This window comes from Odocoileus virginianus, chromosome 34 (assembly GCF_023699985.2).
Source record: "Odocoileus virginianus isolate 20LAN1187 ecotype Illinois chromosome 34, Ovbor_1.2, whole genome shotgun sequence".
Taxonomy (NCBI): Eukaryota; Metazoa; Chordata; class Mammalia; order Artiodactyla; family Cervidae; genus Odocoileus; species Odocoileus virginianus.
In genome coordinates this window covers 22,573,053-22,593,994 of record NC_069707.1, presented here as the reverse complement: position 1 = coordinate 22,593,994, position 20,942 = coordinate 22,573,053, and the positions used below count along the sequence as shown (strand labels likewise).

Here is a 20,942-nt window from a genome sequence, read left to right as displayed (position 1 = left end):
TCCCTATCAGATAGCACAATCCCCTTGTTCCCAATTATGATGCACAGAAGCATCCAATAGGAGAGGCAGGAGAGCACACTTTAAGATAACTGTCAGGGACTTCACTGCTGGACTTTTTTTTTTTTTTAAAGATCAGTCTTTTTTTTTAATGTTAATTCTGGCCATTTTTATTATTTATTTACTTATTTAGGTCACACTGCATGGCAAGCAGAATGCAGAGTCTTAGTTTCCTGACCAGGGATGGAACTCATGCCCTCCACAGAGGAAGTGCAAGTCTTAGCCACTGGACTGCCAGAGAAGTCCCCTGGACACATTTCCTCTAAGTGTTCCAAGAAAGGTCAGTGAGATTAAACAGCAGTTTTCAAGGAAGAGAAATCACCTGTGAACATCCTTATCAGACATTTGAACTACTGTGCTGGATAAGGAATAGTACTTGCCAGATGAATTCTTTGTCTAGGCTAGTCTAGTCTTGCTATGAAATAGCTGAAGGAGAGGCAATGCTGGCTTTCTTCCTTACCCTTAGACTTCCAGCTATTATGATTTGAGGACACAAAGAAAGATCTTTGTGCCTTAAAAAAATTTAGCTCACCTGTTTAAGTGGTGTCATTGTTGCCATAATTTTAGAAAAAGTAGGCAAAATAAAAGATGAGATAAAATATTCTAAGTGTAGACTCATTTCTTTTTCCAACTAAGAGTGAAAGAGAAGATATTTTTGGAAAAGGCCCCCTGAGAGATATTAACTAAGGTCTGGAAAGGCAACTAAATGGACTAGACTCAAAGAAAAGAGAACCTAACATCTAGCTACACCAAAAGAGTTTGACAGCCATTAATGTTCTGTTAGGGTAGGAAACCACACGTCTGAGGTGGTCTGCCATGGGGAAGGGAACAAAAATATCCAAAGTTCAGAGAGATGAGCTAAGGCCAAAATATGAGTGGGGAGAATAGATGAGTAGTCTCTAAATAGAGATTCGGTTTAACATCTAAGAGTAAGAAAAGAACTAAAGATGTCCCGGATTCAAGGAGCACAGGCCAGTTGGCATCTTCCAAGATCATAGTCCAAAGAGAACAGACCAGGATTGACAGGAAGGATGGACTAGCTGGAAGGAGTTGGTCCAGAGCCCAACCCCAATGGGCATATTCCTACAGAGATTCCTTGAGAATATGAGGTCTGTGCCTAAGACAGCCTCTCTTCCTCATTCCTTTTTGGCATCTTGCTTGGAATGACTTTAGAGACACTGGAGACAGAGAAATGGGTCTCCACAGGCGACTTGAACCCTTCAGCCATAGCACAGCAAGGAATCACAAGGAGAGTTCAAATAAACTTCACAAGTGGCTTTGTCCATTTCACACAACAATGTATGGCTACACCAGCCCTTTATTCATTTTGTGAACTTTTCCCCTTCTTTTAATTCTGAGGGCATGGTTTTCTAACCCCAGGGCTCAGTACACTCACCTTGCTCATCAAATCTTTCCTTTGATAGTGTCGTATTTCAGCCCCCCGGTCCTTCCACACTGCCTCTGCTGGTTTGCTTAATTCCCTGTTCTGCAGGGACAAACCTCTCCTGCATTCTTACCAGAAGTCTCATATGTCTCAATCCACCAAGTCTAGCAAATCCTTTCTCCTGGGTCAATTGAGCCATCTGTTTGTTTCTTGTATCGACACCCTAGGTGCTGAGACAGTCAGACTGCATCACTCAGCTGGTTGGTGGTCCAACAGAACAATGGTTTCTGATCTCAGTTTGTCCCTAGAGGTCTCTGAGACACTTTTTCTTGAGTTCACTTAACAAACAATCATTGCTCAGTACTTTCCCAATATGTGCAAAATATGCTAAGTGCTAAAATATATGGCAAAAGTACTAAATATTTATGCAAGTTTGAAAACTGAAGCACTCTTATAAGATTCTTGAAATGATTAAGATGCATTAATTATCTTTCCACCTTTCCTTTTACTGTGAGACTGATGGCATCTCAGAGTCTCTAAGGACAACTTCAAATAAATCTGAATAAAAACAGAGGCTAGTCGTCAGTATTCATGTAGAGAAACACCCTAGATCTAGACTGAACTTAGAGAAGCACTGATATATAACACATTTTTCTCTCTCCTCCCCCTTTACATCTCTGCAGTCTCCAGAATTCTTTGTACTGGCTAGAATTCTGACTGTGATAAGTAGCCTTTCCTCTGTAGGCTGTAGCCTGAGCTAGAAAGTCATCCTCTATTCTACTTCAATTTGTTTGAGAAAGCACACACTGATACTTACTGTGTGCTAGACCCTGTCCTGAAGGTACAAACATGTATATCACACATTCAACAAAGTCACTGAATCTCTTTTTGAACTTCCATTCAACTGACACTTTATGATTGCTTTTATCATGTTAGTTTAAAAAGGAATCACAAGCTTATATGCAATTTTTATTCAGCCTTGGAATTGGAATTGGCCTTGGAATTGGATAAGTACAATTCTTCCTTTAAAAATGTAGGAAAGTCAGAAGGATGGGTATCCCTCTAAATAAGTCCTAACATGAATATGAAGGAAGTGGAAACTTTTACTACCCTGGGAGCCTGCTATGTAAGAGGATCTATAGATGAACAGTCAGCAGGATGGGGGCATGGATGAAGTTAGGAACTTTGATAAGAAATGGTCTGGGATAGCCACTGTTAGTATGGGAAGAAAAAGATAATATGAGCACATTGTAAAAATCTAGTCTATTAACTTCATAGATTACTTAACCTATTCTTTCTCAAAGCCTGAGTGCTGTTTTACTCAAAGGTCCATGCTTACTTGGACCAATTAAAATTAAAATACAGGGCTCTGGGTAATAGTTATTGAATGATATGCCCTAGTTTCCATAAAGTATGAGACAGGAGATTAGAAAAGTGAATGAGGCTCAGCCTTCCCATCCAGAAGGATACAGACATGGGTTCTCACATCAGATATTCAAAGGGTGAATCCCTACTCTGCCATTATTTAGTCAGTGGATGTTAAACCTCACCATTCCTCAGTTGATTTGTGAGTAAAATGGAGATAGCTCTGGTATTCACTTCACAGCATTTTTTCGGATTTATGAGATTAAATTTATGAGGATTAAATGAGATTCTGTTGCCTAGTTGCTAAGTCATGTCCAACTCTTTGTGACCCCCATAGACTGCAATGGACCTGGCTTCTGGGTCCTTCACTATTTCCCGGAATACATGTAAATATTATTCAGTATAATGGCTGTAACAGAGAAAATGCTCCATAAATTTAAGTCATTATTTTTAGTCCAGACGCTCAACATAACCAACTAAGGGTCATGAGAATGTCAGTCATGGAAAGCAGTAGAAATTTCTCATAGATTGACAAATTTACAGAAGATACGAGCAAGATTTTACCTCAGCTGAATCAAATTTGTTTTGTATTTCAGAAACAGACCTCTAAGTCCCAAATCAGGGATCAACCGAAAGAAGAATTTTGTTTCTTTAAACAACACAGAATGATTTTTCTCCTGGCTCTTTTCTCAGCCTTTCTTTCTTCACTCTCTCCCTGGTAATCTCATTTAATATCATGACTATTCCCTATTCACAAAGTCAAACTAAATTGAAAAATAGAATTATGACTTCTGTCTTCAGTTTGGAATAGATGTCCAAAAGTGGGTTTGGCAAAGAACCTGCCCTACTGTACAAACTCAGCAAAAAAGGCTGAGGCAACAAATGGTGGGAGGGAAAAGAGGTTATCTGTCTTGATCACAGCTGATCCCAAGTACACGTCTGCATAATAGTTGGCTCTAAGTCAAAGGAATTTCTGAGAGTAGGGGAAAGTGAGCAATCCACATCTAGAACACTTGGTTGTACACTGCAGAAATCAGCCTTCTTTATTAAAGTGGGTGAGCTGTGGGTGAGCAGAGTCAGGGATGACAATGGACCATGAAAAAAACCATATAAAAATATCCCCTTCCTCTATATATACGAAAGGATCTCCTTCCTCCAATCTTATGATCCAGACTCCAGAGAAAAAGATCAGGAAGTAAGAAGTTGGAAAAAGCATATAAGAAACATAGCCCCCATTCATTAGTTTTAGTATTTTCATCAACAAAAATTCCTGAATGTCCACCATGTTTCAGGCATCGTCAGATATCCAAACCATGGCTCATGGTAGGGGCGATGCTTAGTTATCTATCAACTCTGCCGTCTTCCGAAGGGCACACCTCTCTAATGTTTTCATGTCTTTCTGACTCCTTTAAAATATACTCTTTCACATACGCATGAGAGCACAGACCACTGGAGACTTAAAAGATTAACAGAAACAAGACAATCAGATGTTCAGTCAAACCTTGAAAAATAAAATCATCAGAGGCTAAGCCCTTGTTATGGGCCAAAGGAAAAAAGTGTATGTGTGATGGCTGATTCTACAAAGGCCTCATTTTTACCATTCTTGTCTGTGAATTTCCCCTGGCATGTGGAAGGTGAGGGGATGTGTCCTTCTTCTCAGACAACAGATGTCTTGGGATGCAGGGGACACATCCTCTGCTGCTCTCCCTCACCTTGGTGTCAGCTCCATGCACACTCTATGACTCAGTCTCCACTGAAGAATTAACTAATAAGCAGGAGCCAGATGGAGACTAGACATGGAAGTCTTTGGTTCTTTGTCCTGACCAAGTCAATTATTTGCAAGGATGTTGGGATATCCTGGATTGAATTGTATTCCCCTAAATTCACATGTGCTGTGTTCTTTGTCACTCAGTCATGTCTGACTCATTGCAACTCCATGAGCTGTAGCCCACCAGGCACCTCTGTCCATGGGATTCTCCAGGCAAGAATACTGGAGTGGGTTGCCATGCCCTCCTCCAGGGGATCTTGCCAACCCAGGGATCGAACCCAGGTCTCCCACCAGGCAGACAAATTCTTTACTGTCTGAAGCACCAGGGAAGTCCTTGAGGTCCTAACCTACAGTATCTCAGAAGTGCCCATATTTGGATTTAGGCTCTTTATGGAGGTAATCAAACTAACATAAAGTCATGAGGGTTGGTTCTATTCCAACATGACTGGCATTCTTCTTAAAAGGGGAAATTTGGAGACAGATACACACACAGAGGGACAACACGAAGTGAAGAGGAAGGCAGTGATGTAGAAACTGAGGCAAATGAATGCCAAACATTGTGAGCAAGCCACCAAAAGCTTCGGAAGAGGCATAAAACAGATTCTTCCTCATGGCTCTTAGGAGGAACCAACTCTGATGACATCTTGCTCTTGGACTCCTAGTTTCTGGAACTGTGAGACAACACATTGATGTTGTTTAAGCCACTTGGCTATGGTATCTTATCATGGCAGCAAACGAAGATGTAGGGCTAACGCTTTATACTGTTCAAGGTACTGAATTGTGTCCAGGTTCATATGCAACCTCCTAAGAGATGTAAATGCTTCTTGAAAGCTTTTCAAGCTTGTGCGTTAAGAGCCTTGAGAATGAAAAGAAAAAAAAGAACAAATATTATTGCTTCAGAATGATTCTCCCCAAATGATGACAGTGTGCTGTTCAAAAAGCCTTTCTCTTTGGAAAAGCACACCCTACACTCCCATCATTTGTTTCCAGCAGAGACAAGAATGACCCGGACTCTTTTATTTCCACTTCAGATAATCACATATCAACGATCTAACCTAGAAAAGTGGTAATTAACGTAAATTATCGTATGTGCTGCTTGTCATTTTACACCACCTCATTTTGTCCCAGGAACAGGGCACTAATGAATGAAAAGCCCAGAACAGACCAAAGATGGACAAATTCGGATGCATGAGTATCTACTATGAAATCATGATTATGATCACTCTTATGTAAAGTGAAAACTATTTAAACAAGTCTCTTTTGTTTCCTCGCTCTAGGCTTATAATCATTACCACTAAAATATGGAAAACCAAACTGAAGAATAGTGAGGTATTGTGACTTAGAATTTAGGAGAAAGGATTCTAACCTAGGTTTACAGGGCCAGCAACATAATTTTCAGGGCCCGGTGCAACATGTAACAGAATAATTAACACACATCCCAAGGTGCTCAATTTTTCTCACTCTATCTATAGAGAAAGACCTAGTCTCAAGCATTTTAGAGACATGCTACACTAAAGCCAAAGGCCAATACTAGCCTAATAATGTTGTTTTGATGATCTATGAAATTAATACAAATGTAGAGCCAAGATCTTAAATTTAGAAGATTTAACATTATAATAGGGAATTCCAGCTTTTTTCAACGTAAAAGAATAGAATTACTCATCCAAGGTGCTCTCAACTTTGTCACTGCTCTATAAGGCTAACTTGGCTTTAGAATGCCACCTGCTGAATCCCCACCTCAGCTATCCAGAGAGAAATAAAATAGATGATCTTGGTGATTGGCAGTTTCCTCATGCTACAAGGAGTATTGAGCATTTTGGGGGGCTTTTCTCTCAGGGCCAGAAGAGAAGGCAGTGGAACCCCACTCCAGTACTCTTGCCTGGAAAATCCCATGGACGGAGGAGCCTGGTGGGCTGCAGTCCATGGGGTCGCTAGGAGTCGGACACGACTGAGCAGCTTCACGTTCACTTTTCACTTTCATGCATTGGAGAAGGAAATGGCAACCCACTCCAGTGTTCTTGCCTGGAGAATCCCGGGGGTGGGGGATCCTGGTGGGCTGCCGTCTATGGGGTCGCACAGAGTCAGACATGACTGAAGTGACTTAGCAGCTCAGGGCCAAAGTTCTAATGAGCATCATCGACTCAGGCCCTGCCCAATGGCATGAAGAAGTGTGAGTCTTCTCTTACCAACGCCCATTCATAAAAAGGAGAAAGTCATAAAAAGAAGAAAACCCAGGTCATCTGTAGGGATGTGGATGGACAGAGAGTCTGTCATACAGAGTAAAGTAAGTCAGAAAGAGAAAAAAACCGTCTATTAACGCATATATGTGGACTGTAGAAAAATGGTACAGATGAACCTATTTCCAGGGCAAGAGTAGAGATGCAGATGTAGAGAAGAGACATGTGGACATAAGGAGGGAAGGAGGGAGTGGGATGAATTGGGAGATTAGGGCTGACATTCACATGTGTGAAATAGATAGGTAGTGAGAAGCTGCTATAAAGCACAGGAAAGTCAGCTCTGTGCTCTGTGATGACCTAGGAGGGTGGGATGTGGCTAGGGAGGGAGATTTTTCCCTCATAGCAACACTGTAAGCCAATGAGCTACTCCTTCTCTATAATAACTTCATTTTTTAAAACTCTGGCCAGAGTTTTGTAATGCTCTACCCGTAGTTAGGTAATGCTCTACCTGAGTGTATAGATAAGTAAATAGAAAGATAGAATAAGAAAAAGAGAATAGGAGTCATATTTATGACTGAGTATTAATTTTTCCAAATATATATTGGAATCAGAAAGATTATTGTCAATAAAAAATGCAGTTTTCTTTTGATAGTGATAATCTATACATTCTTACAGCTCAAGACCCTACATTATTCTCTAATAAGATGTTAAAAATCAGACCAAACAAAGCAAAATGTTTCAAAACATGCTTCCCAGTGGACAAGAAAACCAATATTAGTCCTAAGAACGTGCTTATGCCAAATCCCTCATCTTGAGGATTTTACCATTCTTCTTGGAAACTACTTTAAAATTCTGTCTTTTTCAAGCTGCACTAGTAAGAAGCAGTAATTGCATCTCCATATAAAATTAAATTTACATGGAAAAAGTAATTTGAAAGCTAACATAGAGTCTGATCTTTACGAATATTATTCCAAAGCTCATGCCAGCATATGGGCACTTACACAATTTGACGCTTCACACTTAGTTTCTTCTTAAATAAAATAATCAAAAACTTCATTAAGTTTTTTCTTGACTATTAACTTAAAAGTTCTCATTTAATGAGACCATCTACTGATGCCATCTTATTTATTCTAGGGGTGCCACGGAGGTTAAATCTCTATCACAAGCAAATTCAACACTTGCTATGGTCTGGATAAAATTTTTACTTGCTGACTTGTTTGTGTGAATAGTTAGAGTACTCTGGTGCTCTGGGGAGAGTAAATCTTTTAACTTTCCTCCAAAGTCTGGGGACTCTTACTTAGTCCCAGGGCTGTAAGGACAAACTCTTCTAGAGAGGGCATTCAAACTCTGCCTGCTTCCTTGCTGGGAGGCGATCTTAAGAAAGAGTGGGAATACTTTCACCTCGTCAGCTTTTTCCCATCCAGCTTGTCCTAATATAGAGAGTGCTTAGGCTCTGATAAGTCTCCATCACTGCATATCAGATCATACATCCCAGATGTTTAAGATTATAAATCACCTACAATAAAGTCCTTCAGTAATCTGGGTGAGAAATCCTTTCCACATCACCTAATCATGTAGGGTTTTATTACTGGGTTACTTTAAAATCTAAGTGTATCACTTATTTTCTTTATTTCCTTTATTGTCCCTTTGACTCTGCCAGCCAGAGAGACACACACAGACACAGTGACATACAGAACAGGAACTTTCTCTTTGTTGGGCTTCCTGGCTGTGTGACTGGGTCAGTGGCATCTCTGAGCTTCAGTTTCCTCAATAAGACAGGTGTGAGATGAGATACTGTACCCGCAGAGTACAGAGGAGTTGTCACTGAATGGTTGTTATTCGTTACTAGTATTATTACTCTTTGTCCAGTTTATTATCAATACATCGTTTGTATAAAATTGCTTGCATAAAATTTCTGGAAGAATTTGAAACTGTTTCCGAGCTAATGTGGCTATGAGAGATAAAGATAGATGATGGATAGATAGATGATAGATAGATAGATAGGATCTTATGTAATCTTTCTGTTAACCCCACAAAATATTTTGCCCATCACATAAATGAAGAAACCACAGTTGGATAATTTAAGGAAACATATTCCCTGATTAAAAAGCTACTAATTCCAGTAGCTTGACTTGTGACTAAGACTGATTTCTATGTTAACACACATGCTAGTTAATTTAATTCCTGTTTCTCAAATGATTTATAAGCTTGTGTCCACTAACATCGAAACGTTTGTCAAAGACAGTCACTAGTAACCATAGCACATTTCTTCATTTCCAAGGAAAATGATACAGGGTAAGATGTATCCCCTTTAATTGGATTCACATCCATACTTTGATTATGACATAGTATAAGAAAAGGGTGGAAGAGGAAGAAGTGATCAGTGGAGAATAAGTTTCATCCATTTTAATTGGTTAAGCAGTATGAAATTCTGAGCAAATCCCATTTCAACAATGAGAAGTCTTTTCTGTTTTCCTCAGGAAGTCCAAAGAATTAGAGAATTTTTTTAAAAGCTGGAAGACCTTAGAGACTGAGGTCAAGAAAAGTGCAAGATGTTCCAAAGAATGCTGTCTGGGCAAGCCATTTCAAAATATGAGATGGGTTATTGTCTTTTCAAAACAGCACTACTGGGAGCTTATAATTATATTTTATATATGGCATGTCTCATTTTATTGATATCTCCCAGGAGTTCTGAAGTGTTTTGTAACCAAGGGGTTCCCTGCCCCCCTCGCCTTTGAGTAATAACAGAAGACCTGGTAGTTCTGACTTGTGCATCTAAACTGCTTACATGTATACCTTTCATGTATCTGCAGAAAATTGGAAAGTATGTGCTAGATGCTTCTCAGTACATATCATGGTTGTTCTTCATTTTTGTCATTGTTCGTGTCCCACTCTTTGCAACCTGTCAATGGCAGTACACCATGCTTCCCTATCCTTCACTGTCTCCTGGAACTTGCACAAACTCATAGAATACAGTCCTCTCTTGGTCACCATCCAGCTTTGATTCCTGTATCCCTCACAGGTACCAAAATCTGCAGATATTCAAGTCCGTGATATAAAAGGGTGTAATATAGTTGGCCCTGGGTATCCATGGTTACCTGAAGATCTTCAAACCACGGTTGAGGTTGATTGAATCATGGACGTGAAATCCACAGATACCAAGGGCCAACTGTGTACAGAAACAGTTTGACTTTGGAATATAAAGAACACTGGTCCCATGAGATTGCAAAACACAGCATCAATTTCACACTTGATTTTTAGGTATTGTCCCAGGAAATGACCCTGCCACGAAAGGCCTCTGTACTTGTTTGGTGAGAGAGAAAACACAGCCTAAGAAGAAGGGCAAAGCACTGGACTGGAGGAAACCTTCAAAGCTCTGCAGTCAGTGTTTGCAGTGATTTATTTAACAAGCATGCTTTGAGCACCTCCTGATTGCTCAAAGTTGGTAGTCTTTTCCATACATCAAGACTACCCTGCAAAATAGGAGTGAAATTCGCAAGTGGTTCCAGATTTTCAAGGACACATGATTTCCTTTCAGAACCTTATCTTGTAAATAATACATTTGGTTACATTGCTAGGAAACTCCCCTGTGATAGCTAAGAATTATACTATAAAGATGCCTAGAAAATCCTTGCATTCAGATCATTGGTGCCCTGGGATATCTGAAGTTCTCGTGGTATCTCCATCTCTTCTAGTCCTTTGACCACTATAATATACTTCCTATTTTCTTTAAAAGTGTAATGGATTTTGCTATAAGGATTGTAAAAAAGTGCTGATAGGATTTATTTCATTTTTCATCAATCCCTTGGGAAGGCTGGGCTGAGAGGAAAATGTATGCCAGTAAATTTTCATCATGTGGATGTACAGTTGATCTGAAATGAAATGAAAGTTACCACTGTGGTTGAACTATCTATAGAAATCCACAGATGTGCCTTACAGAACTCTGTATCAGGGTCTTTTGATGATGTATATCAAGGAAAGGTTTTTAAAAACATGAAAATTATCACAATCCTACCACGAACCTAGAAAAATGAAAACTAAGCCATATACATGGAAATGTGCTTTTTTTCCCCTCACTTACAGATATAAAGCTTTAGTCACAGTAGTTCTATTCCAGTCCATCCACACTCAGTCTTATTTTGATTACTGGTGTATTTATAATTTATAGAAAAATTACTTGACTCCACTTTAAGTCACAATAGAATAGCTAGAGCCAGACTTTTCTTCTCACTGTATACAGACAGATAATAGAGGTAGAAAGTGAGAAAGTAAACACTGCTCCCACTTAATAGAAAAGTCCAGATAATTGATAATTAAATTATGAGCCTCCTTGGAAGAAAAGCAATGACAAACCTAGACAGCATATTTAAAGCAGAGACTTGACTTTGCCTACAAAAGTCCATATGGTCAAAGCTATGGCTTTTCCAGTAGTCATGTACTGACGTGAGAGCTAGACAGTAAAAAAGGCTGAGCACCGAAGAATTGATTCCTTTGAACAGTGGTATTGAAGAAGACTCTTGAGAGTCCCTTGGACTGCAAGGAGATCAAACCAGTCAATCCTAAAGGAAATCAGTCCTGAATATTCATTGGAAGGACTGATGCTGAAGCTGAAACTCCAACACTTTAGCCACCTGATGCGAAGAGCCGACTCACTAGAAAAGACCCTCACACTGGGAAAGATTGAAGGCAGGAGGAGAAAGGGACAAGAGAGGATGAGATGGTTGGGTGGCATCAACAACTCAATGGACGTGAGTTGGAGCAAAGTCCAGAAGATGGTGAAGAACAGGGAAGCCTGGCTTGCAGTGGTCCATGGGGGTGCAAAGAGTCGGACACGACAGCGCGATTGAACAACAGCAAAGATAATCGATGCAATCATACTTTTCTCGAAGTTATCACAGAACTGAGGTCACAGATTTACCAGCTAACCTAAAACCTGAGAAAGACAGTCACCATAAGTTGAGATGGATGCAAGCACTGCTTCCTTGCGACAGAGCACAAAAGGAAGAGATGCTAGAAACAATACAAACTTCTAAAAGAATTCAGACACGGTATTATTAAAAGCCAATTCCATCCAAACTCTTCCAGAAACTAGAACAGTAAAGCTCCCCAACTCATTTTATGATACTAGCATTACCCACATACCAAAACCAGATCAAGACAGTACAAAAAAAAATACTGGCCAATATCCTAATGAATGTAGACCCACAAATCCTCCACAAAATATTAGCTAATCAAGTCCAAAAATGTATCTTAAAGTATGCCACAATTGCAAGGGAATATTAGGTTGGTTCAACATTCAAAAATCAAGGTTATTCACCCTGTCAACATACTGAAAAAATATAAAGTATTTGCTTACTTCATTAGAAGCAGAAAATGCCTTTGTCATAATTGAACATTTATTCCTGATCAAAAATGAATTCCCAGTAAACTAAGAATAGAAGGGAATTTTAACTTGAAGAAAAGGCATCTATGAAAAAACTACATCTACCATCATACTTAATGATGAAAAATTGGTTACTTTGTCCCCAGGATCAGAAACAAGATATGGAAAGAAGTGTATTGTTACAGCTTCTACTTAATATCTTTCTAGGGGTGATCGCCAGTGCAATAAGTCAAGAGCCAGAAATAAACGGTACAGAGATCGCAAATAAAATATTTTTACTCATCAAAGAAATTATCTACATAAAAAATTCCAAAGATTCTGCAAAAATTTCCTAGACCTAGTAAGGAGTTTAGCAAAGTCTCAGGTTACAAAACCAATATTCACAAATCAAATATATTCCTAGATACTAGCCATGAACACTTGGAAGTCAAAATTTAATATACAATATATGACAGAAATTAAAACCATTAAATACAAAAATATAAAGCTTAAAAATTATGTGCAAGAGCTGTAAGCTAGGACTTGCAAATACTGACTATACAGAAATGAAAGGCCTAAATAAATGGAGAACTGTATCATGTTCACACATCATATGACTCGATATTTAGATGTCAGTTCTCTCCACACTCTTACAGATTCAAAATAGTGTCAATCAAAATCTTAACGGTCTTTTTTTTTTTTTTTTTTTTGGTACAAATTGTCAGGTTAACTTGAAATTTTATATGGCATTGCAAATGAACTTGATACAAAAAGCAATTTTGGAAAAATAAGATTTAGCTTAGAGAGTATACATTACTAGACTTTGACTCACTAAAATGTTACATGAATCAAGATAATATATCATAAAAATAGACATATAGTTCAAAGGAAGTCTATAAATAGACCCACACACATGTCAAATGATTTTTGACACAGGTGCCAGGGAAATTCAATGGATGGAAAGATTGTAGTTTCAACACATAGTGCTGAAATTTAGAAGGCAAAAATTAACTCTTACTTTATACCATATACAAATGTTATTGCTAGGACATTTGTGGCAAAGACAACATCTAATTAGTAAAACTATAAAACTACTCAATGAAGATACAGGTGAAAAATCTTTTCAAAACTGGTGAGGCAAACAGTTCTTAGACAATACACAAAAAGTAGTAAACTTGAAGAAAAAAATAGAAAAATTTGAACTCATTAAACTGAAAACTTTTGCTCTTTGAAAGGTATCATTAAGAAATGTCCATGTAAATCACAAACTAGGATGCAATGTTTATAATATACATACAAATGCAAAGGATCCATACACCAAATATATAAAGAATTCTTAAAATGCAGTAGTAAGAAGAAACACAATCTAATTTTTAAAATTTAGCAACATAGTTAGACAGCTCATGATAAAACATAAATGAATGACCATTAAGCAAGTGAAAAAGTAATCTACTTCATTGTCAGTTCATTAAATTAAAACAAGATATCAGTTTATATCCCCCTAGAATGCCTAAAATCTTTAAGCATGAACTCCAAACATTGATAAGAATACAGAACAATTGTAATTCTCATACAATTCTTGTGGAAATTTTAAAAAATTGCATATCGCTTAGAAAAGCTGTTTGGCCATTTCTTATTGTCAAAATGTGCAAGAAAAATCTACCGAAAGAGTTGTACAAGAATGTTCATAGAAACTTTATTTTTAAAAGACAAAAATGGAAACAAACCAAAAGTATATCAACAATAAAATGGTTAGAAATTTGTATGTATTCAGACAGTGGAATCATTACTCAGAAATAAAAAGGAGCAGAAAAATACACAAGAATGTGGATGAATCTCAAAAACATGCTGAATAAGAGGAGACAGACACAAAAGAATATCTTTTGTATGATTTCATTCATATGTGACTCTAGAGCAGAAAAGCAATCATGTATTATTGAAGAGGGCTTCTCAGATGGTGCTAGTGATAAAGAACCCACCTGCAATGCAGGAAACATAAGAGACACAGGTTCGATCCCTGAGTCAGGAAGGTCCCCTGGAGAAGGGCATGGCAACCCACTCCAGTATTCTTGCCTGGAGAATCCCACGGACTGGTAGGCTAAGTCCATAGGGTTGCAAAGAGTTGGGCATCACTGGAGCGACTTCCCATAGCATAGCATTACTGCAGAAAGAAGACAGGTGGTTTCCTTGGGGCAGGACAGAAGGAGGACCTGCAGAGACTTCAGAGAGAAGGCAGTGGTATGCGAAGGGCAGGCAGTGGGCATGACCTACCCTGGTTACTGGCAATAAAGTGGATATATTGTCTGCAGAGATTTAAAAACAGGAATAAAATGTACCAAAAAATTAAGTTGGATATTTTTTTATCATTATATATTGGCTATTCTAAACACCATCAGTTGCCACCAAGCTTTTATCACCATCCTCCTCCTCTCTTGGCAAGCCAGTGTGTGATGAAAATGTTGACTAAGGAGTGAATGTATACATTTATCAAAACTCATCACACTGTACACTTAAAATTGATGTATTTTATTCTAGGTAAATTAAACCTGAAGACAGTTTCTTTTTTTAATTGGAGTTTAGTTGCTTCACAGTGTTGTGTAAGTTTCTCTGTACACCTAAGTGAATCTGCCACACGCACACACACATCCCCTGTTTGTCACCATAGAGCCTTGAGTTAAGTTCCCTGCACTATACAATAGGTACATGTTAGTTACCTAGGGATGGGATGAATTGGGAAATTGGTACTGAAGACAGCTGGCTTTAAAAGTTAAAAATAAAATCAGTGAGCATCACTTATACACAATATCTTGTTCCTGGAATCATGTGGAGATGAATAAAATGTTTCTAGCGTCAGGGAAGCCATTCTTTATTGGAGGAGGATGGTGTACTCAGGGGACTATCAGAATGTGCTAAATAGTGCAGTAGACATACTAATAAAATGCTTGGCGAGCCACAGCAGAGGTTATCATCTGGGAATATCCAAAGCACTTGCAAAGAGAAGGCAAGAAGGCTGTGTCCACAGTATAAATAAGAACTAACTGGCCTCTGCGGGGGTTACATCTATCCCCAAGACCTCAGTGAGAAGTGGGTTCACTGCGGAGTACTCAGTGACACTTTTAATTTATCTTCCATGATATAAGAGCAGAGGCAGTGAACAACTACAGACAGAAAGAGTACAGTACTAGCGCGCTAGGATGGTTGTTTAACCGTGGCTAAAATTTTGATGTAGGTCTACATACCATCTGCTAACATGAAAATAAAACAAGTTTATCAATTACTGTACAAGTGGGCTAACCTGGCTCAGTGGTAAAAGTCCACCTGCCAATGCAGGAGACATGGGTTCAATTCCTGGGTCCAGAAGATACCCTAGAGAAGGGAATGGCAACCCACTCCAGTATTCTTTCCTAGGAAATTTCATGGAGAGTGAAGCCTGGCAGGCTACAGTGCATAGGGTCACAAAAGAGTCTGACATGACCAAACAACTAAAAAATAGCAAGGAGTTTTGGAGAGAAGAGATAAAGCATGAAGATCTCCCAAGTGGGTGATGTTGTCCAATATCCAATCTAGTAATTCACAGTGAAAACCATAACTGCCAAGAGAACCAGAATTCCAAAAGCCATTCTTGATCTACAAAGATGTTGCCTGGAGTCTATGAGATTCTCAGAGCAGGGGAGTGATTGGGTGAATTTCACAGTATCACCAAGGAAGTGAAGGTGCATTGCCCCAAACTCTAATGTGACTTCTACTTAGTGACTAAAGAACAACAAGCTGTGATCCATAGAGGGAAAGATTGTTTTCAGACAAAGGAATACATCCTGAAGGGGGTGCTACTTGAACTGTAAAAATGAAATGGGTAGATTTTTCTAGAAATTCAGCAGCACAGGGTGGATGAGACTGGGATAGAGTGAGACACCCCAGGAAACAGGGTGACATTGCAAGCGATGCAAAGGGAAGAAAGGCTTAGGTGAGATTCAGGAAGTTAGGGAAGTCATTTGACTTTAGCTTCATTATTTGAATTACTCGAGTTTTCTCTTTGCCGTGATAAAACAAAGAAATGATAACTATGCCACAACATCTGAGCCCATGCTCTAGAGCCCATGAACCACAGCTACTGAGTCCACATGCTGCAACTACTGAAACCCAACCAGCTAGAACCTATGCTCTGCAACAAGTAAAGCCACCAATTTGTAGCCAAATTATTAAGAACTGAAAGTCAGCTTTACAAAGCTACACAACCACTTGTATTTACAGTTGCAAGTGAGGTATCAGAGGCTACAATAAGTGTGTATATGCATGTGCGTATACACAAACACTGACTTACATTTGACATTATTCTGTGTTTGTTTTTCCATTATACATTCTGTGGCAAGTTACTGCTGCCTGTGGTAGAGCGTGAAATCAGCAAGAAGCTAGCACACATCATGTATACAATTTCCTTCTATCTGAGTCTAGGAAGTCAGCCTGATAACCATCACAGTTTTCCTCCATTCATCCAACTCTAAATGGAACCATATGGGTATTATAAAAGCTCAACCTTGAACCACCTTCTAGCACAGCCAGGGGCCCAGGTTTATTTAAGCTTTTGAACTTCTGTTTTCCCTATGTACGAGATCAGAGTATTTCTCCATCAGTATTTAAAAGCAGGTACAAAAAGACCTTGAGTATTGTTAAATAGTTCTTTCTATCAGCTCATCTCTTTTGGTTTGGCTCCAATGAAGTTTAAGGAAGCAATCTGATTATAGAAGGAGCTGAGATTCTATTGATTGCACATTTCTAATCTTAGTGGACCCATTTACTCATTTCGATTAAATTAAAAGTTCACCTGGTGTCTAGCCCTCTTGGAAGAGTTTTATCGTGTATACCTTCCAAGGTTCAACCAGAGAGGCAGAACCATTAAGACATTTATACATGTATGTTTTAAGGGACGTCACAATTGTGGGAACGGGTTAAGCAATTTGGGCAAAGCTATTGTCTTCTTGTCTGATACAGTTCAAATTCCAGAGGGCATAGGGCCGGGAAAGAAAGGGGTCATAAAGTCAGAGAGAGCAAGGCCCCGCTGGAGCTCTGGCACACAGAAGGGAAGGCTGAAAGTTGTTTGTTCCTATTGTTTCTGACGTTAATAGTATGGGCATACTGCAGAAACCATGAAGGTAAATACCTGTATCTGGCCCAGGAGTCAGAGAAGGTGAAGAAGGATCCAGGGAAACGGTAAAGCCAGTGCAGATGTAGATGCAGCTTTAAGCCAACAAGGCTGAGCCAGCACTTTGGAGAGTCCAAAGTACAAAATGCTTGCTTCCTTTCTGCTCTCTAAATCTTCCAAGGGCATCCCTTGGGGCTCGCCAGTAGGAAACCAACAAGAAAAGGAATTCTGGGAAATGTAGTTCAACCTAGTCAAGCTGACACCTTACAAAGCCACCACAACTCATTTTAAAGCATTCTTTTAAAGTGAATAACATAGTATTGAATATTAATTCTTCTAAATCTCCTTTGTCTTTAATATTTCCCTTATGTAAAGTCTCTGCTATTTGTTTATGATGAAAAGAGATGGGAAAACAGCATTTCTTAACACCCACTGTTGTAGTGGGTGTTAAACTTCTCTTTTTAACTGACTCCCTACAGAAAACTATTGCTTATTATTCATCTTGTAAACCACCATATAAACTGTGGAATCGTGAGACTGGTAGGAATGGCAGAAGTCATTTATTCCAGTCTTTGACCTCTGGTGGGCTTTGTCTAAATACTTGTAGACTAAAGTTCAACCAGCTCGCTGTGTAAAATACCCTCATGCAGACTTACTAACCAGTCTCTGCATTATTTAATACTAGATTGGACTCAGTTTCTATATCCAATCAACTGGAAAGTTGAAATAACTGAAATAATGTAGAGAAGTCAGACCAGTATATCTACTATTTAACTGACACTTTCCTGGTGGCTCAGGAGTTAAAGGATCCACCTGTAATGCGGGAGACCTGGGTTCCATCCCTGGGTCAGGAAGATCCCCTGGAGAAGGGAATGGCAACCCACTCCAGTATTCTTGTCTGAGAAATCCCGTGGACAGAGGAGCCTGGCAGGCTACAATCCATGGGGTCACAAAGAACTGGATATGACTGAACAATTTTAACTTCTTGAAAATTTAAACAAAATGGGATTTGGAAGAATGATGAGAAAATATTTATAATTCTGTACTTAGCATTGATGGGGGCTATTTCTGCATTTGCCAGTGGTCCTTTCGACTGACTACTCAGACCTCCATGGTATCTTTGGCTCCCCAGCCAGATGGTCTGAGCCAAGGTCATAACAAGCCCAAAGACCAGTACTCTTTTTGTGGAAACTTCGATGATCCTGCCTGCATCTTGTGAGCAGATATTGCCACTTCTAGTGAGATAATTTCCTCTAGTCTAAATCTCAGCTTCAAAAATTCCGTTTTCTTTATTCAGGTAGAATAAGGAACAGGCTGTCCAGCACCTTGCTAAAAATAGGTCTTTGGATAAATAAAGACATTTTACTGCTGCACAAATTTTCTTAGCTGATTATATTTCTGTAACTGTCCCTCTTCTTCATTCATTTTCCAGCCCTTTGATCCGTTTTTCTCCTTCCATCTTCTAATATCTTGGAAAATTCTCTTCATATTTCCTAGGCTTTAAAACTAAAATTTGGATAGAGGACATTGGATGAACTTAGCAAATAGAGGATTTGCAAAGGCCATTTTTGCTGTGGACTTTGCCTATTTTCTTCGGTGCGGATGCCTTATAAGCAGGATTCTGGGAAGAGAGTGCCCAGCCCTCAGCTTACTTCTCAGTTCTGCAAGTCACCTGATCACTTTGTCTTCACAGAGTCCTTGTGTGGCTGTGAGAGCTTTTCTTGAATAACTGAAGCTACGGTTATGATATAAACCATCTTTGAAGAGCCCTTGAAAAGCAATTTTTTTTTCTCAGAGGCATCAAAAGGACAGCTCACCTTCTGAGTTAGGTGTGTTGTTTGCTGAGCATTCTGAAGTAAGGATTGTGCAGTTGTGCAGTTGTGACAGTGAAGCGCTCTCCAGTTTCAAGGCCGTGTGCGGATCACTTCCATTGACACGGCTGACTGTGAGTAGGGCATGCAGTCTTTGGGGGCTCACTGCATGATGAGTGATCCTGCGCTCTGCTCTCCTGTTATCTCTGGACTGTTTAGAGACTCTCTGAAGAAATTCAGTGGCTATTGTCCCAATCTGCTCAAGCTGCTATAACAAAATACCACAGATGGGGTGGCTGCAAACACAGAAATTTATTTCTCACCATTCTGGAGACTGAGAAGTCCAAAATCAAGGTACCAGCTGATGTTTTACCAGTTTCTTGTGAGGCTCTCGTCCTGGCTTGCGGATGGCTCCTTGTCACTGTTGTCCTCACGTGGCCGAAAGGGAAGACTCTGGCGTCTTTTCCTCTTCTTTTCCAAAGAAGAGGTCTCCCGAGAAACAGAGCCAAGTAACTTACTTATTATAAGGAATTGGCTCGCTGGTGGAAATTTGCTCTATGACGCAGGGAACTCAAACCCCGTGCTCTGTGACAACCTAGAGGGGTGAGGATGGGGTGGGAGGTGGGAAAGAGATCCAAGTGGGAGGGAACATGTGTATCTAGCACTCACAGTGGCTCAGATGAAAGAATCTGCCTGCAATGCGGGAGACCCAGGTTCGGTCTCTGGGTTAGAAAGATTCCCCTGGAGAAGGAAATGGCAACCCACTCCAGTATTCTTACTCAGAGAATCCCATGGACAGAAGAGTCTGGTGGGTTGCAGAGTCGGACATGACTGAGTGACTGACACTTATGGCTGATTCATGTTGATGTATGACAGAAAGCACAATATTGTAAAGCAATTATCTTCCAATTAAAAATAAAGAATTTTTTTTAAAAAAAAGGCAGTCTTGAAGGAGTTCCCTCTTACTTGAGGGAGCATCCAACTTCTTGTTTTATTCAAGTTCTCAGTTGATTGGAGGAGCAGCCCACCCCCCTAAAGAAGAGCAATCTCCTCTTCTCAGCCTACTGATTCTAACATTAATCTCTCCCAGAAACACCTTCACAGACACACCCAGAATAATACAGGACCAAATGCCTGGGCTCCTCATGGTCTGGTCAAGCTGACACATAAAATTAACAATCACAGGTACTTTCCATTTATTTCCAAAAATTGTCCAGATGTGTTGAGAGGATCGTTTTTTATTATCTGTTGGATTCCTCCAACAGACATTCCTGAGTTACTATTGTGTGCAGAGGTGTATTTTTTCCTATCCTCTGCATGCAATTCTGCCCACTCAGAGCAAGTCTTTACTTTTTCCAATTACCACTTTAACAGAGAAAGGGATAATTCTGTTATCTTTTCCTTTGAGAGAAATAAGATGTTTGGAAAAATACTGGTCAGTGGACGATCTGTCCTGCTCAGTGAATGTTCCAACACGGAGTTTACAAAAAAGCATCTTCTCCTGTCCTGAAGATTGAGGCTGGCATTCTCAAGACCCAGACCTGGACAAAAATCTACGGTGCAAAATACTTTTGTTTAAAAAGTCATTTAATGACTTCCAACTGTAGATGTGTGCCATGATAAAGGAATGAGAGCTGAAATCACTGGTAACTTGAAATTGTCTGAAGGCCCTGCCTGGGCCCTGACCCTGTCCAGAGAAGGGTGAGCTCCCAGAGACGGTTTAATCTGGGGCCTCTGACTCTGGAGAGGTCAGCTGCACTTGTGTCATTTACAGGAACAATTTGACGCCAGCCTTTTTCAAAAAGGTCGCTGGATAACTCTGATTCTTGACCTCTGCCTGTTTCTACCAGATTGATGTAGAAACCAACAAATACAAAA

General features: G+C 39.6%; 1 long non-coding RNA gene across 1 annotated transcript in view; it reads left to right on the top strand.

The window, feature by feature from the left end:
* LOC139032981 (uncharacterized) overlaps positions 1-19,568 on the top strand; it is a 59,638-nt gene extending 40,070 nt beyond the window's left edge. The window contains exons 4-5 of the long non-coding RNA XR_011485604.1: positions 191-337; positions 18,947-19,568. This is a non-coding gene — a long non-coding RNA (uncharacterized lncRNA). The remainder of the gene's footprint in view (positions 1-190; positions 338-18,946) is intronic.
* The last annotated feature ends 1,374 nt before the right edge of the window (positions 19,569-20,942 follow it).